Source organism: Hyalella azteca, unplaced genomic scaffold (genome assembly GCF_000764305.2).
Source record: "Hyalella azteca isolate HAZT.00-mixed unplaced genomic scaffold, Hazt_2.0.2 contig468, whole genome shotgun sequence".
In the NCBI taxonomy this organism is placed as follows: Eukaryota; Metazoa; Arthropoda; class Malacostraca; order Amphipoda; family Hyalellidae; genus Hyalella; species Hyalella azteca.
The window spans coordinates 49,014-69,636 of record NW_025930816.1 but is presented as its reverse complement, the minus strand read 5'-3'; the positions used below and the strand labels follow the sequence as shown (position 1 = coordinate 69,636).

At 41.2% G+C, this 20,623-nt stretch overlaps 1 long non-coding RNA gene across 1 annotated transcript; it reads right to left on the bottom strand.

The window, feature by feature from the left end:
- Nucleotides 1-6,986: 6,986 nt before the first annotated feature.
- On the bottom strand, nt 6,987-9,580 carry LOC125177748. The gene is made up of 3 exons (XR_007156647.1): nt 9,454-9,580; nt 9,032-9,132; nt 6,987-7,682 (listed from the first exon to the last, which is right to left on the bottom strand). It is a non-coding gene; the product is annotated as an uncharacterized LOC125177748 (long non-coding RNA).
- Between the last annotated feature and the right edge of the window lie 11,043 nt (nt 9,581-20,623).

The following is a 20,623-nucleotide window of genomic DNA, read 5'->3' as shown; positions in this document are numbered from 1 at the left end:
ACGGAAACAGATTGCGTTGAAGCTTCGTTTGTTTCACAGAAAATAATTTGAAACTAAAGTTTTTGTGGATAAGTGGACGGTAGTTACAGCTAATATTTTTAAGAGCAACAAATACGTCCTCGTCTGGCAGGGACCCCAGACACACTGACGAATGAATTCCTCTTTGTTCTACTACAGAAATCAATGAAAATTATCAGCGAGCGATACTGAGTATGGAAATAATTCTGGCGGACGAGAATATCAGAAGAGATTCGTGATAGTCTGGGACGATCGAGTAGCGCGAAGTATACAGCTCCATAGCATTGATCAAGAAACAAAAAAATAGCCGATAAATATTGCCATGCAATTAGTTTACGAAGATGTGGAATAATGTGGGCATAATCAGCAGCGTGGCATAAAATTCATGGGAGATCGAGATTATCACTGCGCGAGCTCATTTAAATATTCATTGCTTTAGAGCATGCAGTGCGCGGTCTGGACGTGTTTGTTATAACGACGGTAGCTCTAGTTACGGGTTGTTGAGCAGGAGTTATAAGCACCAGGTAAATAACTCTGAAACAACGTTCAAATAAGGTCATTCAACGATAAAACGTGGAACTCAAATTTGATTCAGTGTCAGATGTGAGGTGGGATGTTATGGGACGTTGGCTCGCTCTATAGGACGAAACACGAGGATCTAATGGTAATGTGTACAGTTTGCACGGGATCCGTCCCAGGTTCTCTCTTGGCCAAATAACTCACTTTACTTGAGGGATGGAAAATTCTCATATGTTTTGTGCATTTGGATGATATATTAGAAGTGGATTCAATATAATCATTCACAGTCTAATCATCATCCGGATGATGTATTAACAGTGTCGTGCGTATAGTGGCAGGTTCAATGTTCATTTAAATAACGGTCCCAGTAAAATACTTTATTGCACAAACGCTACATTTACATTAAAAGGTTCCTTCACACTAAAGACTGTAACACGGCAAATAGACACCTAGTAGCTTCGCTCCGAGAGACTAGCTTTACACACCACCAGAAGCTGCGTGCACGACCGCGTTCCAACTGCTGCCTTTTCCTATCCGCAATTTCCCAGCACAGTTTCAGAATTCAGTACTCTCTAAAATATTCTTACAATTCTACAATTCAAACCTCCTAACACTTATTCTAACTTGACAACACATTGATTAACTAAAAGCCTATACCTAACGATAAAATAGCATTCAATATAAGACCTCTACAACAGTGCTTGAGACTTGCGTCAGAAATAGGACTCCTTGCCAGTGTTTGTTCCCGGACAGGAATGAATAAATTCTACGAACCTAGCCTAAGATTTCTCTGGAATAAATTTATAATAACTAAGTTGGGGAAATTAATAACAACTTTATTCTTTCCAATAAAGGCTGCTTATTGAACCAGTGTTGGTCAGCAGCCCATCTTCCACTATTCCTCGACATTCAATAATTAAAAAGAATTATTTCACATTCATTTCAATGCATATTCAGAACTGAGCTCAATTGGACGCCAAATATTTTTTGCTTTACAAGCTGGAACACGATTCCAAACATCTTGGGAAAGGAAATGACTGCAGTGACCTATTAAAACATGTTTCCGCTTCATGAGTTTGTTGGAAGAGGCATCTTCCACATACATTATCAAACTGACATATCTGGTCTTGTTTTGTAAGGTCAAATTCTAAAACTGAAATTGTATGCTGTTGGGAGGACAGCCGGAGAGTTAGTTGGAAAAAATACGTGGCACCGAATAAAGGGGTTTCCCTTGCATCCAAGATACCCTACCTTGTACTTGTCCAGTGTTTCGAACAATTTAGTCATGAAACTGTATTCATAAATAAACGTCATACCAATTTGTGCCCAAATGTATTGACCTGCTCGGTGAATAAAATTATTGGGCCAAAAACGCCTGCCAGTGCCCTTTATAAATCCATAAAACAGAATCAATAGTTATAAACAACGCAATTCAGCTTACGAACGATCACTGTAGGCCTGTATGCGGTGCCTCGGCTGATGCGACTGCTGACAGGCCCGACAAGTTGAATAATTCAAATATTACCAGTGGTTCATGTTGAATATTACAAACATTGACACGCTTATTTAGAAACACAAACAGCTGAGCGAGTTAAGCAGGACTGCCTTGTTCCACAATGCAGGATCATATGAAAGCCTCATTCAAAGTTAATTTAATTTTAATAATTTCAGCATGACATATTTATTTAAAACGTTCTCGTGCGGTATAGATCACAGAAATATCTCAATACGAATATAGTAACATTCTTATATATTTTAAGACGAAATTTTAAATAATATATAGTCGATCAATTCGATGCCTCGACAGTGTTTGAAGGTATCCAAAACTAGGTGTCAATTGGGCATCATGACATCTTGGTATCAAAATTGGGCATCAAGACATCTTGGTATCAAAATTGGGCATCAAGACATCTAGGTATCAAAATTTGGCATCAAGACATCTTGGTATCAAAATTGGGCATCATGACATGAAGGTATCAAAATTGGGCATCATGACACCTTGGTATCAAAATTGAGCATCATGACACGTAAAAATAAAAATTGGGCATCATGACATCTTGGTATCAAAATATGGCATCATGACATGTAGGTATTAAAATAAAATTGGACATCATGACATGGAGGTATGAAAATTGGGCACCATGACATATAGGAACAAATAATTGGGCATCATGACATCTAGGTATTGAAATTGGGCATCATGACTAGGAATCAAAATTGGGTATCATGACATCTTAATTGGTATCAAAATATGGCATCATGACATGTAGGTATCAAAATTGGGCATCATGACATCTAGGAATCAAAATTGGGCATCATGACATCCAGGAATCAAAATTGGCATCATGACATATACATAGGTATAGAAATTGGGCATCAGGACATCTCGCGAATAAATACCTAGGTTTGGGAGAACTTCCGAGGTGTATTTAAAATTTATCAATACTAATTCTATTTTCGAAACGGCTGAGCTGATACTCGCGAAATTATTACAGAATTTTATTGCTTTAAAATGAAAACATTTCTAGGTTAGGGAGAACTTTCGAGCTACATATAAAAAGTTGTCAATACTAATTCATTTTCGAAACGGCTGAGCTGATATTCGCGAAATAATTACAGAATTTTCATTGAAATTATTAAACTTTTTATCGTTTCAAAGTGAATTAATTCCTAGGTTTTGGAAAATTTTCGGGCTGTATTTGAAAAGTTATCAATACTTATAAATATAACCATTACTATTAATAGAGATAGTTATAGATCAACAATAGAGAACTTTGATGCATATCTCGAACTTCCCTTTTTATTTTGTTGAGAGAATAACACATGCTGTTTTGAGACACTTGGGTGTCTCAAGGCCTCTCCGAGCGATCGTGCCGAAAGCAAGACGCTTACGGCCGCCTAAGTGTCTCAAAGATGTCCAAGTGTCCTAAAATTTGGGATTTTGAGACACCTGGGTGTCTCAAGTGTTATGTGTTATTCGTTCAACAATCGGAATGTTGAGAACAAAAGACACATTAATCCAATGATTTCATCAGGCGCTGGAAACTGGGCAAGGATTATGTAGAAATTCTAAATAACGGTTGCGTTCTGCCGTTCTCCGTATATGTATTCGTGTTCTAATTTTTAAGACACTCAGGTGTCTCAAAATTCCAAATATTCAGACACTTGGACGTCTTTGAGACACTTAGGCGGCCGTAGGCGTCTCGCTTTCGGCACCATCGCTCGGAGAGGCATTAACAACATTCCAAACACCGACATGCTGTCTGACTGGTTCATCTGCGGTCTACGTAGCCATTATTCACCACGTTGTTGTTCGTGAAGTAAGTACTATCACCTTTTCTGCTACTGTAGTCCGAAACACCAAGGTGTCTCAAAATCGCACATTTGGAATCACTTGAACTTCTTTGAAACACTTTGGCGGCCACAGGGGTCGTCTCGCCTTCGGCACGATCGCTCGGAGAGGCCTTGAAGCACTCAAGTATCTCGAGACCGAGGTCATTTTTTTCTCTCAGTGTATAACTGCCTGTTGTGTTAGACCTCTATATTTTATGAATTTTTGGATTTGGAATTTTTGGACTTTTTATGAATTTTTGGACTTTGGATTCTACCTTGTGGTCTTATTTCGCCGATGAGCATGTGTTATTCTGCCAACAAAATAAAAAGGGATGTTCAAGATATGCACATAAGTTCTCTATTATTGAGGAAACAGGTTTACTATGGTCAGATCTTCGTCTGACCATAGTAAACAGACATCTGACCCAGTCGTTTAGTACCTTTACTTCTGACCATAGTCTTTGTCTGACCATGTTGCTATCTTTTGTCAGCAACATCTTTGTCTGACCATGTAAACAGATGTTGCTATCCATAATGTCTGACTGGTCCATCTGCGATATACGTAGCCATTATTCACCACGTTGTTGTTCATGAAGTAAGTACTATCACCTTTTCTGCTACTGACATTCTTTAACCCAAAAGCCATGACATTCTAGGTCATGACTCTCTTCTACATTCTATACCACAAATATACGCTGGTCTTGGTAGACGAACGATGAAGATGGATACTCCAAATGTTGGACCAAGATGACTTTAGCTCCAGCATTCCGAAAACGACTGCTACGCATTGGATTATTATGTCTTAAGTTCCCAACATTTCGAACGTGAACGCCACGCATTGGATTAACGTATCTTTCTCTCTAAACATTCCGAACTTGAACGCCACGCTTGGATTAATGAGTCTTTAGTTCTAACATTCCGAACGTGAACGCCACGCATTGAATTAATGTGTCGTCAGTTATCAACATTCCGAACGCAACCGCCACGCATTGGATTAATATGTCTTTAGTTCTCAACATCGCGAACGCAATCGCCACGCATTGAATTAATGTGTCGTCAGTTCTCCACATCTCGAACGCAACCGCCACGCATTGAATTAATGTGTCGCAGTTCTCCACATCCCGAACGCAACCGCCACGCATTGAATTAATGTGTCGTCAGTTCTCCACATCCCGAACGCGACCGCCTCGCGTTAAATTAATTGTGGTCGTTGGTGCTCGATTTATCAGGTCTGAAGCTCGCTTATTCATTAGATGAACTGATTAATGATTCTTTGTCATTAATCTTATATTAATCTTATGTCTTATATTAATTTGTCATTTAGTTTATTCAAGTGTTGAGCAGCTTCTGTTGTAAGCCATGTTGCGACATGTGTTGTAAGCCATGTTGTTCGTCATATGTGCGCCCGTTCGCCTGCTTCATTCCCCGGAGTGAGAGACAAATTGCCTGTGCTCGTGGCTGCGCTGTAGCTTCCTTGCGAAGCATGCACGTGTGATGTAGTTTGGGGACTTACCTGACCTGCCATTTCTTATGCGGATGCTGATGTCATAGCTTGCAAACTCGGCATGACTCGGCTTGCCTAACCCTACTTCACTCTCAGGCGAGCATAAACTCGGAAAGGAGAATAACTTTAGACCGATTGTAGAGACTCCTGGGCAGAAGCCTAGGTAGTACCCGACTTTTGTCACGGTCCTAACTTCCGAAAATTTAAGTTTAACAATTGAAACACCTGCTTCTTCGGCTTTTATTCATAACGTTTTGAATTAATTGAGATTCACAAACTAATTCACTGTGGCTTTCGTATTTCTTTTACCTTCCATGCTATGAACTTTGAATTTAATTTTTGCACAATCACTCATCGCGTCGTGGCCTTCTGTCACACATATGGTGTGTACTCATATAAATAAAATTCATATCTGAGCAAATAGTGAAGTTTTCCCGCGAGTGTAATTATAGGGAACGTGGTGAACTGTACATTTCCATATTTTGTCCCTGCATCCGAAACTATGTCTAATGAGTTAAAGTTATATCTGTGATAGAACTTGCGAATATAAAATTGTGTGTATTGGGGAATAATTTCAGGGTCTGCTCTTTCTTCAAGTATAAAGATACTCCCATGACTTGATTCGATCGTCTCTAGTTTTCAAATACAGTTGTGCGCAATGCCGATCAGAGTGAATATTGGTATGACGTCACGCAACTTTTATGCTAGACTGGCGGAGCATCAGGGGAAGAGTTCGCGAGCATGATAATTGCACATTCCTTTCATTCAGCTGTACGAGATACTGCGGGGCATTGCAAAGTCCCAGCATTCGACTGCGAGTTCAGAATTTTAGCTTCCATAACCGGTGTGTGCCGTATGAATTTTAGAATCCTTATTTCCTAACAGTTGCCAGTTTAAATGCCGAGTTCAGTTCTAATATAGATGAACTTGTTAATAGGATTTATCTCTTATTTGTAAATTTTAACTTCAAATCTGCAATGTTTTCTTGGTTATACTTATAATTATTTGTACTTGCAATCAATGATTATTGATCTGACGATAGAGTTAGACCCCGGAACATTTTATTATATAAAATATGGTGAATGTTTGTGGCATTTTATTTGCTTTTAAACTCCTGAATTAATTACGTGTTCAGCCGCATTTCCTTTAATTCACAGTATAACTTCTATAATCAACAATATTCTGTTACGCTGCCGATGCGTTCACCCTCAATACAGCAGGGCCGCCAGGGCATCGTGTTTTTCTGGTTTGGTCTTGCGGAGATGGTCAGGTTGGAGTGATGCGACTGGGTTCAAATATTGCGCGGCTTCCATTTAAATATCGAATATTGACATAATAATATCATATTTTTCGTTCTATTTGATAGCTGGCTTCGGCACTATGCGAAGAACGTTTTATGACGTACCTGTATATATCGGCCCACGAAAACATTACAGGAAATTTGAAAATAATTCAACCAGAGAGGACAGTAAAATATGTGTGCATTCAAATCATTTATTGTATTGTTACATTATAGATGTAGATTATATCCCAGAAACTGCGCGCAGCAGTATAACTCATGAATAATGTATGCAAACGGATATTTGTACATTAATTAATTAATACAGTAAACGCAATGCATCCTATAATATTCTTTTTCGGAACCTTTATTTTATGAGGGAGAGAAAGTGAAACTCTATTGTAAAAAATCCGTAAACCAGAGATTAAAGCACGCAGCCACAAACATAATCGAAGAAATCCCGAATTCAATATTGCAACAATTACAATATTCTCGTCAGCAATTCATCTATGCGGAAATGAAGTGGTTACGCAAGAAGAAAAGTCTTCTGATGCTCAAGTTCGTCTTCTTCTGGCTCATTTCAATGTTCTTCCCTGACTTATATATACCCATGGCGTACAGCATTTATGAGACAACTGAATAGTCGACTGTACTGGAACATGAAACATGAGTCATCAGCCATGAACATTTATGGACATTCTGTAATCTCTTCTCTTTGATGCAGTGGTGTGACATCGTTGAATCTATGAATCAATGAAAGAGGTTTTTTCTTTCGTTGTTATACTATACTTTACCGTTGGTCATTTTTCCGTGTCATCTCAAAATTTGAGCAATACATATGGAAAATGTTTCATTTGTTTCTGAATGAAATAGAAAAGCACATGTTTTTACTTACGTTCAAATATTTCATGGTAGATTTCATTCACGTTGGGTACGCGGCATATGAACTTGGCGTCAGCGCTGCATTTGTTCTTCAATGCTGTTAACAGCTTTGAAGGCCGCGTCGTCGAACGTGTTGTCTGCCTTCAGCTGGAGAACGGGAGGTGGAGATATTCATGATATATATGGTAACTAGTGCTCGGATTTACTTTTGTTCGTGAGAAAACTTCCTTAGCATTAAATGAGATGTTGTAGTTGTTGTAATTGCCCATCCTGGCAGTGGCGACTAAGGGGGGGGGGGGGTGATAAGTCAGTTTTTCCGGGCACTCGGTGCCACTGGTAGTTCTACGACCATCACTGGCCCGCTGACCCGCCAGAACCATTTGATTGCATTGCACAACACCCTGGACAAGCCAGGTACTCATTTATCAACCAGAGTTGGATGAATAGGCTGAGTTGACCACGAGCTGAGCTTCCCGGTAGAACTTGTCCTCAGTGGGACTCGAACCCGGGCGCTGGGTGCGAGAGACAGAGTCACTCACCACTGCACCATCACAGCTCTATTATGATGAGATCGCAAAGGGTACTTCAAGCTTATCTAATCTTATACGTTTCGAATGAGCTGTTAGGAAAAAATGTAAGAGCATCGTTGAGGATGATGTTGATGTAAGAAGAAATTGGAAAATGTCTTCCCGCTATGTTGACCCACTTGCCGGGTCTGTGCGCACACAAGTGGGTCACGCCAAAAAGTTTGTGACTGACATTAACCCCAAAAATCGGCCCTACACACCAAGAAACAAACACTGCTGAGCGTGTGTGTTGCGAGTATGAGACCAGAATTTTTGAACTGTAATGTCCAGTCATGAACTCGGCGCCCAATATACAGTCACTCACAAGTCCTGCACTCGATACTCAATGTCCATTGTACAGTCATACTTACAAGCCCTGCACTCGATGCTTATGTACAGTAATAATCTCAAGTTCTACACTCGACACCCAATATCCATTATACAGTCACACTCACACGTCCTGCACGCGATGCTCAATGTACAGTCATAATCATAAGTCCTGCACTCGTTGCTCAATGTACAGTCATAATCATAAGTCCTGCACTCGATGTTCAATGTCCATTGTACAGTCATACTCACAAGACCTGCACCCGATGCTCAATGTACAGTCATAATCATAAGTCCTGTACTCGATGCTCAATGTACAGTCATAATCACAAGTCCTGCACTCGATGCTCAATGTCCATTGCACAGTCATACTCACAAATCATGCACCCGATGCTTAATGTACAGTCATAATCATAAGTCCTGCACCCGATGCTCAATGTCCATTGTACTTGTACAGTCATACTCACAAGTCCTGCACTCGATGCTCAATGTCCATTGTACTGTCATACTCACAAGTCCTGCACTCCATACCATACCCAATGTCTATTGTACTGTCATACTCACAAGTCCTACACTCGATGCTCAGTCTTGTGCTTTACTCACAAGATTGGCTGCTATCAGACCGCACGCCATGTAGTTGGCAATAATTGGATCGCATGTAGCCACGTCGTATGATGGAGATGGAAGGCCTGAGCAGTTCGGGTCTGAGGAGGAGCGAAGCAGTCGTTTATGGTGTGTTGGTGACATCTCAGTGCGAAACAACGTATAGGAGTGAAACAATTTAGGGATTCTATTGGTTAGTTAACGTTCGGTAACTCAACCAGAATAATTAAAAACTCAATAAGCATTAATGAAAGAAAAGTTCTTGCCCTGCACTAGTCAATGAACAAAATGCTTGTTTGATTCGTACATTAGAGTATCTACATATAAAAATCTAAATATTTTAGTGCTTGATGATTAGTTTTTATAATAAAGATGTTTTAAGTGGGAGTAAAATAGTTCGTATTAATTATTTTAACACTTACTTTCATTAAATTTATTAACATCTGCTCTGTACTGAGGCAAGCAATCAGAGGCAAGCAATCAGACCACTCCTTTCTTGTCACAGCATCGCTGGCATTATACAACGCCCAATTGCAAGCCGAAATAGAGCTGGAATCAATTAATCCACAAGTTAAAATAGGTACGTCACTTACATAGTAAATCATATTCTAGCATCTCTACAGTTACATTTTCTGATTTATCAAGTTGAAATAAGATGTGTTAAAAATAAAAAAATTTTCCAAGTAAACCATTTCAAGTTAATTTGGTAGTTGGGCAACATCAATAATCAAATTAAGTTTTTGCATAGAATGACAACAAAATTGATTTGATTAAGAAAAAGTCGCACGGCTAAGGAAGCTCTTGAATTTCGGTCTGGAGAGGAGCACATGCAAGCTTGGCTGAAATCACGGTTTCCGAAAAGTTTTTTCTGCTGACTTCCGCGGCATGCAAATCTTACTGCCGAATAAGATTTACGAACACTTTCGCTGCGCAACCAGCAAATCTTACTGTTCCTATAAGTTTAACGAACACTTTCCATGCGCAACATGCAAATCTTACTGTTCCTATAAGTTTAACGAACACTTTCCTTGCGCAACCTGCAAATCTTACTGTTCCAATACGTTTAACGAATACTTTCCCAGCACAAGCTGCAAATCTTGCTGGTCCAACAAGTTTAACAAATACTTCCTTCTGTGACCTGAAAATCTCACTGCCACATTAGAATGTACGAACACTTCTCTCCGCGATCAGATGCGAGCAGCTGTACGGTCCTCTCCTCGCTCCTTACAATGATTAAAGCTGAGTAGGAATGTAATGATAAAATATGATAAGGGATATAATGATATGGCCAGGCAGGTCGTCGGGCCTCCAGCTCATGACTTGGCTTGTTCTCAGCGAGGAACAAATCTGACAGCGGTTCACGAATTATATTATCCAACTGAATAAGATTCCCTTAAATGTTACTCATGCCTGGAGCAAACAAAATTGGTTGTCATTCACCTGCAGGAGTGCAATGTTCTTCAAATCTATCATGATTAGCAAACATGTTGCCCACGTAGGGTTGCCAAGTGATTACAGCACAGAATACTAAAACTGAAGTGAGTTGCATGTTTGAGACCCGCACCAAGCTGTGAATGTTCTGCAATGTTAAGAATCAGCGAAAGGTCTATTAGCCTAACCAACGCTGATACCGCATTTACTATTCCTTTTTTATTCGATTATTGTCACGCAAGCATCGAGCGCCGTAAATAATTCCAATTTTATTTTTACAGCGTTTCACAGGTATTGATGCTGCCATCGTATTAAGCAAAGCGTCTTAAATATAAGAAGTTACTGCCCTGGTAATCATGAGAAACCTCAAAATGTATATCAGTAGCATTTAATACGGAATATCCTCGCAAAAAAAATAAAGATTTTGTCCGCTTGATAAGTGTTACCGCAAACCACTCATGAAACTCTGAAGACGTGTTACTTACGTCTGCGCCGACGCTGCTGCCGCGACGACGATGAGAAGCACGAGACCTCGCGACATCTTAGGGCTGTGATAAGGGTGTGGACTGTGGACGGCAGGGTCTGCGGGTAGCTCAAAGACTTTTGCTGCTGGGACTGCTGAGGAATGACAGGGTCTACGGGTAGCTCAAAAACTCTTGTTGCTGGGACTGCTGAGGAACGACAAGGTCTGCTGGTAGCTCAAAGACACTTGCTGCTGGGACTGCATGAGGAACAACAGGGTCTGCGGGCAGTTCGAAAGCTCTTGCTGCTCTGTTACGTCGTTTGTGCGTGGCTCTGATTTTATAAGCCTATGATTGATTGACCAGGTGCAGTGAGAACCAAAGGTAAGCAGCCGCCCACGCACCTGCATGTTTGATTAATGATTTCCATCCTTCTAGTACACGAAGGCTGCATGTCTCGTGAGTTTTTTCATTATAGAAGTCGTGACAACCATCGGTAGAGTCGTGTCAACCATGGTAGGCGAAACATGAAGTTATTCCTTGATTATCCCGCCAAAGGTTCGAGCGTCGCATAGTCACAGGAAATTCCATGCAGATCCTCAGGCCGAATATTCCAAATGTCTATTTTTCTGAATCATTGAGCCTTGTATCATGCTACTGCCGTGGCTGTAAAATGTCCATGCGATGAATTCACTATTTTGCCAACTTATCTATTTCCTGGACAGATCTAACCAATTATGGGCTAACCTTGATAGAAAAAGGCTAGCTAGCGTATAGTCTTGTACATTGTACTCATATAATGTCGCGATGTATAATGTTATTTTACTGTACATCTTGTATAATGTACAGTAAAATAACATATAATAAATCTAGCTTATAATTATTACTTCTTGCATAATATCTGTTAGATTTATATTGTCTCGAAGAATTTGTTGTACACAAAATAAATTTGAGGCAAGTCAAAAGAATTATCAAGATATATCAGTACGAATAATCTTATGTATGTGTATAGTGTATGAATTTTGTCTACCCATGATAGGATTTTGTGAAACTATTTATGAGCCAGTGGTTGCTTTGTTGTTCTGAGTGACAGCCTATAACTGCCTGTTCTGTTAGGCCTTCATAGTTCAAGAATTTTCAAGTGAAGATGTTAAACAGATGTTGGTACCTTTAAATAGAATGTTGCCTTACATTGCAACTCCCTAATCCTTTAACTTATGTGCAGCATACAACTGATCGCGGTGGAAAACTTCACATCCATTGCAATCTCTTGACCTTATACATAATATCTGACTGATTCATCTGCGATCTGCGTTGTCATTATTCAACATGTTGTTGTACACGATGTAAGTACCATCTCCTTTTCTGCTACTGACATTTCCTTTACCAAAAAGCCATGACATTCTACATCATGACACTCTTCTACATTCTTTACAACAAATACGCTGGCATTGGTTGACAGACAAAGAAGATGGATACGCCTAGTGTTGGACCAAGATGTCTTCAGCTCCGAACATTCCGAATGCGACTGCTTCGCATTGGATTAATGTGTCTTTAGTTCTCAACATTCCGAACTTGAACGCCACGCATTGGATTAATACGTCTTTAGTTCTCAACATTCCGAACTTGAACGCCACGCATTGGATTAATACGTCTTTAGTTCTCAACATTCCGAACTTGAACGCCACGCATTGGATTAATACGTCTTTAGTTTTCAACATTCCGAACATGAACGCCACGCATAGGATTAATACGTCTTTAGTTCTCAACATTCCGAACTTGAACGCCACTCATTGGATTTAGGATATTTTAATTTACAACATTTAGAACGTCCCCGAAATGAATTAACGCTGTCTACATTTCCCAACACCCAGAACGTGGCCAAGTGTTAGCGCCGAAAAAAACTTCATTGGATTATCAGCTCCGTTGAAACTTTTATTCCTGTCAGCCGCTGGCACGATATTGGTTTCTGTGCTAAATCCTGGTGGAGGAATCTATTATGGAGTAGTCTATCAGATAAAAATGACAAGTATGAACTGCTAAGAATGATCAATAATAGATTAGTTCACTGTGAGTGACACGGCTGAGTCAAGAAACTTAAGGTCCTAAGTACGGCTGTAAGTGTTCAAGAAAAGCTAGGCGGGGGAAGCGTTTTAAGTGGCGCCACTTGGGGCTGTTAGGTGAGGCCTTCGCCATATTTGACTCGTGGCGGGTCCCGAGACGTTTTGGGAATTGCCTAGGTCTTACGTTGGAAGGGAACGGCACAAAATATAGCTCGACATTTGTAAAATGAATGTAAAAATTCGAAATGTTATTTCATAATAATCACATCACTGAGTAGCAACGAGTTTACGATGCGATTCCAAGAGCTCGAGATTGTCAACATATGGGTGGGCTATGGCTAGGTTCGCTAATTCACGTTTCAGGACAAAGCTACTCTCATGCTTCTCTCATACTGTTGTGATCGGCATACCGTATAATAATTGTTTGTTCAATTGAATCTTTATTTATCTCTGTTATTCTGCAATTCTGAAATTTTCTGAGCCCATCTTTAATTTTATTTATTCTTAACGTATTTATCTCAATTATTAGTTAGACTTAAGAACTGAAAAAATGGTTCTTTGGAGAACGACGCGTCCGTAGTTAGGGGAGAATTTTCGATACGAGTTAGTGAGAGAGTGGAAGCCGTTGGTGAAAGTCGCATGTACACAGTGTAAAGTCTATGAATTTAACGGCGAAAATTACTGTCTTGTTTTTATCCTCCGCAACAAAGTTAGTGTGCTACCGAACTAAACGATCACATAAGGCTTTTATGAAGTGGTAGCCACGTATAGACTGCTGCGACGTGTGCGCCACGACAATACTCATCGCTCAATAACCGAGTGAGGAAAAAGAGTTGTAATCGAGTCGGTTCATGAACATGCTTACGTTCTTCCGACCGTACTCATGTGCTGTGGCATTCATATACCTCTATCAAAAATTTTCTCTCTCACGTGTGATGTACATATATGATACACGAAGACGAGCGTGACGGTGTTGTTGTTTTGCTGTTGTGTTTGTGGTGATTGGGTGATAATTTTTGCTGAAAATTTCCACCGGCTGCGATCGTACCTGGAGAAAGAGAATGAGAATTGGGCAATGTTTGTCACTCGATACCCAGAGAGTCTTCTGACCGCATCAGCCTGCCGTTGCTCGTTCTGGAGATCTCTTCTCTAGTTGACGGGTGTGGGGAGCCTGCATGCAAGCAATTGAAATGGCGTTGGCAAAGCGGCACAGCTGTTGTGATACGTCTCTGAGATCCTGGTGGGTCCCTGAAGACGTGGTCTTGGAGTAAGCTTGTTAGCTCTCATGCTAAGCTCAAACGTTCAACTAGATCGAGACGAATCGTACCCACATCCGCATCCAGTCTCCAAGGTTCGTAGCCTCTGCGGAATCAGAACCACGTAGGTAAAGGAAATCAGCAAGCTCGATCCCTAACTTCGGAATAAGGATTGGCTCTTGAGAGTCGAGTGCAAGCCGACGCCCTGCAGTTTGATCGCACGCACCAATGCCTGGCGATTGTTTCAAGTCAGGCGGTGTTTGCGTGTGTGGGGCGTGCTGCTGTCGGACCTCGTGTCCGAGCGCCGGAGGTCAAGTGTGCGTTGGTTGCATGTGGAAGCTCGTGTGTTTTGATTGGAATCGTTCGTAGTGGTCCTCGCTCCTACCGGGGCGGTTCCCAACGAGCGTTCTCTCCTGGCTCGCGGTGTCTTCTCACATTGATTGAGATGTGTGTCCTTCACTGGTCATATTCTCCTGCTCTGAGTAGGGGCGAACAGTGGCCTAGGGCTTTGTACGGCTGGTGGCTGACTCAGAACTGTCATTGACTCTGGGAATCCGACTGTCTAATTAAAACAAAGCGTCGCGGCGGCTCCTGTTCTGTGTTGACGCGACGTGATTTCTGCCCAGTGTTTTGATTGTCGAAGTGAAGAAATTTATCGAAGCGCGGGTAAACGTCGGGTGTAACTATGACTCTTGGTTTAAACTCCCGGCCGATGTTCCTGACGCAATGCTGCTCGCATCTGTGGGTAGCGGTGGCATGAGTATACCAAGTCTTTCAACCCGAATACCTCTGGTTAAGGAAAAAAGGCTTGCCAAGTGTCTGTCGGCAACAGATCCTATGATCCGAGTATGTAGGTACCCGGCTTACGGGTGAGGCGTCACGATGACGTGTGCAGGTTTATTTCGGCCCGGTTGCGAAAACGAGGCTATATACGGTAGCACAGGAGCTCATGCTGCCCTTGAGGGTACCTTCCGTAAACCAGACACTGTGATGTGGAAGCCTGGAGAGGTCTGCGCCACTCTGTTGCATACACAGGTGGTGTCCAATAGCTTCTGTTTGACCACGGCACATGCCCGATGAGTTACCAGGTACGACACCCTCCAAGTCATGCAATGCATGCTTGGCCACACCGGGGCGAGCAAAGTGTTCTTATCCTAGGTGACATCGAGTTGGCGTGGGTATTGGGCGCCTGACTTAGCCCGGGCGCTAAAGCGCCTTGGTCTATCCAATGGGGATCTGTTAATTATGGCGGTCAAAGTCCTAACCTGGACTGAGGGCATGCACAGGGCCTGGACTTGTTCTGGTCGAAGGGGCCCACCTGGCTAATTATGGATGTCTGTCACACTGGCAACTGCTGGCGCTGACTCAGTACGGTATCCTGGCAGAAGCGAGTGCGTGGGTAGTGGCGTGAATAACACTCGGGCGACACCGTAATCGATGGCTAGGAAGATCATCGAGGGGGAGGGGGGTTTGTTGGTCCGTGTGCCCTAACCAATGCTTCCGCGAGGTTGCGCCAGTCATAAGGCCCGGGGAGGGGGACTTACAGCCAAGCATTTGCGAGCATGTCGCCTAAGGTGTCTCCTTGCGGCGGAGGCTTCGTACCCAGATCGTCATGCCTGGGGGGTGCCTCCGTTGATCAATCAGGACATGTGCGCATGCTACCAATCGTTGACATGAGTATGCCATGATATCAGTCTTTGGGTAGTTTACTGTGTAGCCGAGCAGCTGTGTGTCAGTCTCGGTGTTGGCCGAAGGTGCCCGGGCGTTGTCAAATGCCATGGGACAGCCTTCTAGGCTACCTCCTATATTTGCAACACTACGATCGGGGGAAAGTGCCGATGTCCCCACGGTCTAGGACGAAGAAGTGGGGGTAATGTGGCTGGCCTCACAAAGTTGACCAATATAATGGAAGAACGGAACGGACTTGCATGAACATAGCGGGGAAAGAAGAACCAGTTGAGGTTGACTCTAGTGTGAATTTGTACGGAGACATCGGAGGTGCAGCATAAGTGGGAGGCAGCGCAAGTTGCCGGCATGTGAGATACCACTACTCCCTTCGTCTCCGTACTCTACTCGGTTATCGGGAGAGCAATGCGAATGCCTAATAGACCGCGGCTGCACGCGTGTGTGCTCGTGTGTCACACGATAAACTCGCCTGCCGAGGACAGATTCAGGTAGGGAGTTTGACTGAGGCGGTACATCTGTCAAACAATAACGCAGGTGTCCCCAGACCGTTTCAACGAGAACGGAAATCTCGTGTGGAGCATAAGAATAACCACAGGAATAACTGGCTTGTGGCGGATAACCGTCCTTAGCGAAGTGAGAAAAAAATTACACGAAGTGATGAAAAAAATGTCCAGTGGATGAGTTGCAGCGTAGTTTTTTAGTTTATAGCCGTGGTCGCCGGTGTTGGTTCTTGTTTCAAGTTGTAGTAATCCCACTGGGATTACCACACGATGAGAAGCACTAGTTAAATGCAGAAGCAAGATAAGAATGTGTTAAATATCCAGTAGAATGTTTTGAAAATTATAACTACTATACTCGAATTTTTCCGAGTTTGTACAAATATTTGATGTAAATTCTCCCATATCTGGAGTTGAACAAATCAATTCGGCCACGATTTGAAAGAAGTATCGCACTACTGTGACCATTTCACCCGCACATTATCGAGAGATATTCCCTCGATATTCACCCAAACATTTCACCCACATCATTGTGTATATTACATACATACTTATAATTTCTTTCACTATCCGCTTAGTACAAACGAATTGGTCTAGTCCAACCTCTCACATTGCAGGTGTGTTCGTGCCAGGCGATAACTTACTTAGTTACTCCTCAAAAAAAGTTATAGTAGTGATTTATTGATAAGTGCTCAGTATTTATGGTTATCAGTTCAAATCACTACCGAATATATACTGAGGGCGTAACGGCACTAAGAAAACTTGTTTATTAATTTTGAACGCTGGCGAAGAGATTGCAACTGTGTGCAACTCTCAGCAGCGAAGGTAATGTAAATAAAAGCATGTCATTGCTTAATGCATACAGTCGGTAGTAAAAATCTGTCTATGGCATCACAAGATTATGAGCGAAAGCGATGAGTTGTAACACGAATGCTACTTCACTTCATGCGACTTTGCCTAAATTTCGAAAAGCCTGAAAACCGTTTAAATGTTTCCGATTAATTATTTGCGTCAAGTTTAATTCTCGACCAACCAACTAAACGTTCGGTTCTTTTGGAACAGAAATAAGTCCCATAAGATGACCTAACAATTTTGAAATTCATGGTACTGAATTATTTCCCTAAATTTGATGTAGTAATTAAATAATATCGTTAAAAAATTAATTTTTGAATTTATAGTGAAGCTATATCTCAAAATCGTGTAAATAAATACGAGGTTTAATCCATGGGTCACAAATGACTCGCTTCACGCCTACAAGGCTACACCCACACCTGTTCCCAACTTCCCAGAACAATTACTATGCTATTTATTTTAATTAATTTATAGTTATGCCTATTAACTGAGAGCAATTCTCAATAAACTATAGGCACTTCAAATGCCTGCAAATATGTTTGGCGCTATAAAGTCATCTCATCACACTTAACAAAACGAATAACTAAACGAATCCGATACCTGAACACATGAATTTAAATTGAAGTTTGCCATCAAAATGTTAATTTTCTATGAACTTCCAGAAAAAACTTATTCGAGCGGAAACTAAACTAAATATAAAACACGAACTTTCTAAATGATAATGTATACGAGGAACTTATCCGAGAAAAATCAACAGCGACCTGCCAGGGATGATAATAAAAAATTATGTTTGAATTATATAATTTAAGACTATTATTTCGATGGGTGAACCCTATAATTTTATAAATCAGCAACGCTGTCACGCAACCCTAGACCTATAATAGGACTGGAAAGTACAATAATAGAATGTGGTTGACAATAGGGCTTAACCTACCTAGAAGAAAATTAGTAAGAATTCTGGTATAATTTTATGAGTATCAGTTCAGCACCTCAATATTTCGTGATCGGCGCTCCAATATTTCGTGAGGGGCGCTCCAATATTTCGTGAGGGGCGCTCCAATATTTCGGGAGGGGCGCTGCAATATTTCGTGAGGGGCGCTCCAATATTTTGTGAGGGGCGCTCCAATATTTTGTGAGGGGCGCTCCAATATTTTGTGAGGGGCGCTCCAATATTTTGTTATGGTTGCACGTTACAACCGTGACCTGCACGTTATGGTTGCACGTTACAACCGTGACCTGCTCGTTACAACCGTGACCTGTACGTTATGGTTGCGTTACAACCGTGACCTGCACGTTATGGTTGCACGTTACAACCGTTACCTGCACGTTATGGTTGCACGTTACAACCGTGACCTGCTCGTTATGGTTGAGAGAAAAGTTTTATTTCCTCAAAATGCCTTAAGTTATCAATTTTATGATGCTATATTATTATGTATGTTTAGAGTATTTTTCCCTGTACATGTATCTTTAGGTGCTGCTAAAATAATAATAAAATTATTAACGCATCGAAATATAAAGTGAATATATTGGTATATAGAGGATTAATTGTTATTGATAATTAACATATCTTCTGACATACCTCTGCCTAATCATCGACTACAAATTATTTGATATTATTTGTAAAATTATTTTGCATGTCAAATAATTTTACACTAATTGTTGTTTTCTATAACAGGAAGTTATGCAATCAGCATAATACTTAATTGCTTGCAATAGTTTCATGCATTGATATGATGCATCATACATCGATTGGCATGGATTTCTTCGCTCTGTTGCTGTGAGAATAAATTTATATAGGAGCTGTTTGGCATGGATTTCTTCGCTCTGTTGCTGAGAGAATAAATTCGAGCTGTTCAGGACGGTGGCAGGATGGAGCCTGCAGTGCTGCAATACAACCTCCTGGAGAGTCAAGGAAGGACTGTGGACATGAGCTTTTTTCTGTTTGTGTTTCACTAAAAGTCCCCACAGGATTTGTCTAAAACATTTTTAATCTATATTAACTGTTACGTTGAATATTGTATTCATTTTCAAACATCTCTGAAAAAGTGGCGGAAGATGAAAAGGCGATACTTTCGTTGTATGCTTTAAGTGCGTTATTTTCAAATAATAATTTGCGTTAATGACTGTTGCATTTGATATATTGAAATTATTTTGAAGATTTATTTAAAACTAGAGTATTAGAATAGAAGTGTCGGCGTTGAAGAAATAGGCCCATGGCCTAATTGGCCTATTATACTTTATATTTTTACAAAAGTTTAGCATGTTGGCGGCAAGTAAAGATATTAATAATGTGAGCTGAAAATGCAAGAATGGTTCGCAAGAATTTCACTACTGGCTTGATAAAGCTCTATTTTGGCTCCATCCACGCTGCTCATTCATCCACTACAGATGACTGAAGCTTTGAAACTTTATCACGGGCTGTGTAGGGCTGTGTATGGCTGTGTAGGGCTGGGTAGGGCTGTGTAGGGCTGCATAGGGCTGTGTAGGGCTGTGTATGGCTGTGTAGGGCTGCATAGGGCTGTGTNACAACAATCAACAGCTGTCTCTTATACACATCTAGATGTGTATAAGAGACATGTGTAGGGCTGTGTAGGGCTGCGTAGGGCTGTGTAGGGCTGTGTAGGGCTGTGTAGGGCTGTGTAGGACTGTGTATGGCTGTGCTGTGTAGGGCTGTGTAGGGCTGTGTAGTGCAGATGAGCCCATGTGTGGTCCAGGTTGTGTGCGGGCAGTGACAGCGGCTGGTAAGTGATGGGCTAAGGTGTAATTAACGAGACCGCGTCACCATGGAACTCTAATGAGTAATTAAGGTGAACGACCAGCCGTGCTGCTCTGCAACATCCTACTTAACTTGTGCTCATTATATTATTAATGTGTTCAGACGAATAGTTTCCTGTGCTGTAGGAAATGCGACATTCCTGTAGGAAATGTGACATTACTGTAGGAAATATGACATTACTGTAGGAAATGTAACATTACTGTAGGAAATGAGACAATCATGTAGGAAATGTGACATTACTGTAGGAAATGTGACATTTTTGTAAGAAATGTGACGTTACTGTAGGAAATGTGACATTACTGTAGGAAATGTGGCATAACTGTAGGAAATGAGTCAATCATGTAGGAAATGTGGCATTACGGTAGGAAATGTGACATTTCTGTAGGAAATGTGACATTGCTGTAGGAAATGTGGCATTACTGTAGGAAATGTGACATTACTGTAGGAAATGAGACAATCATGTAGGAAATGTGACATTACTGTAGGAAATGTGACATTACTGTAGGAAATGTGACATTACTGTAGGAAATGTAACATTACTGTAGGAAATGTGACATTACTGTAGGAAAT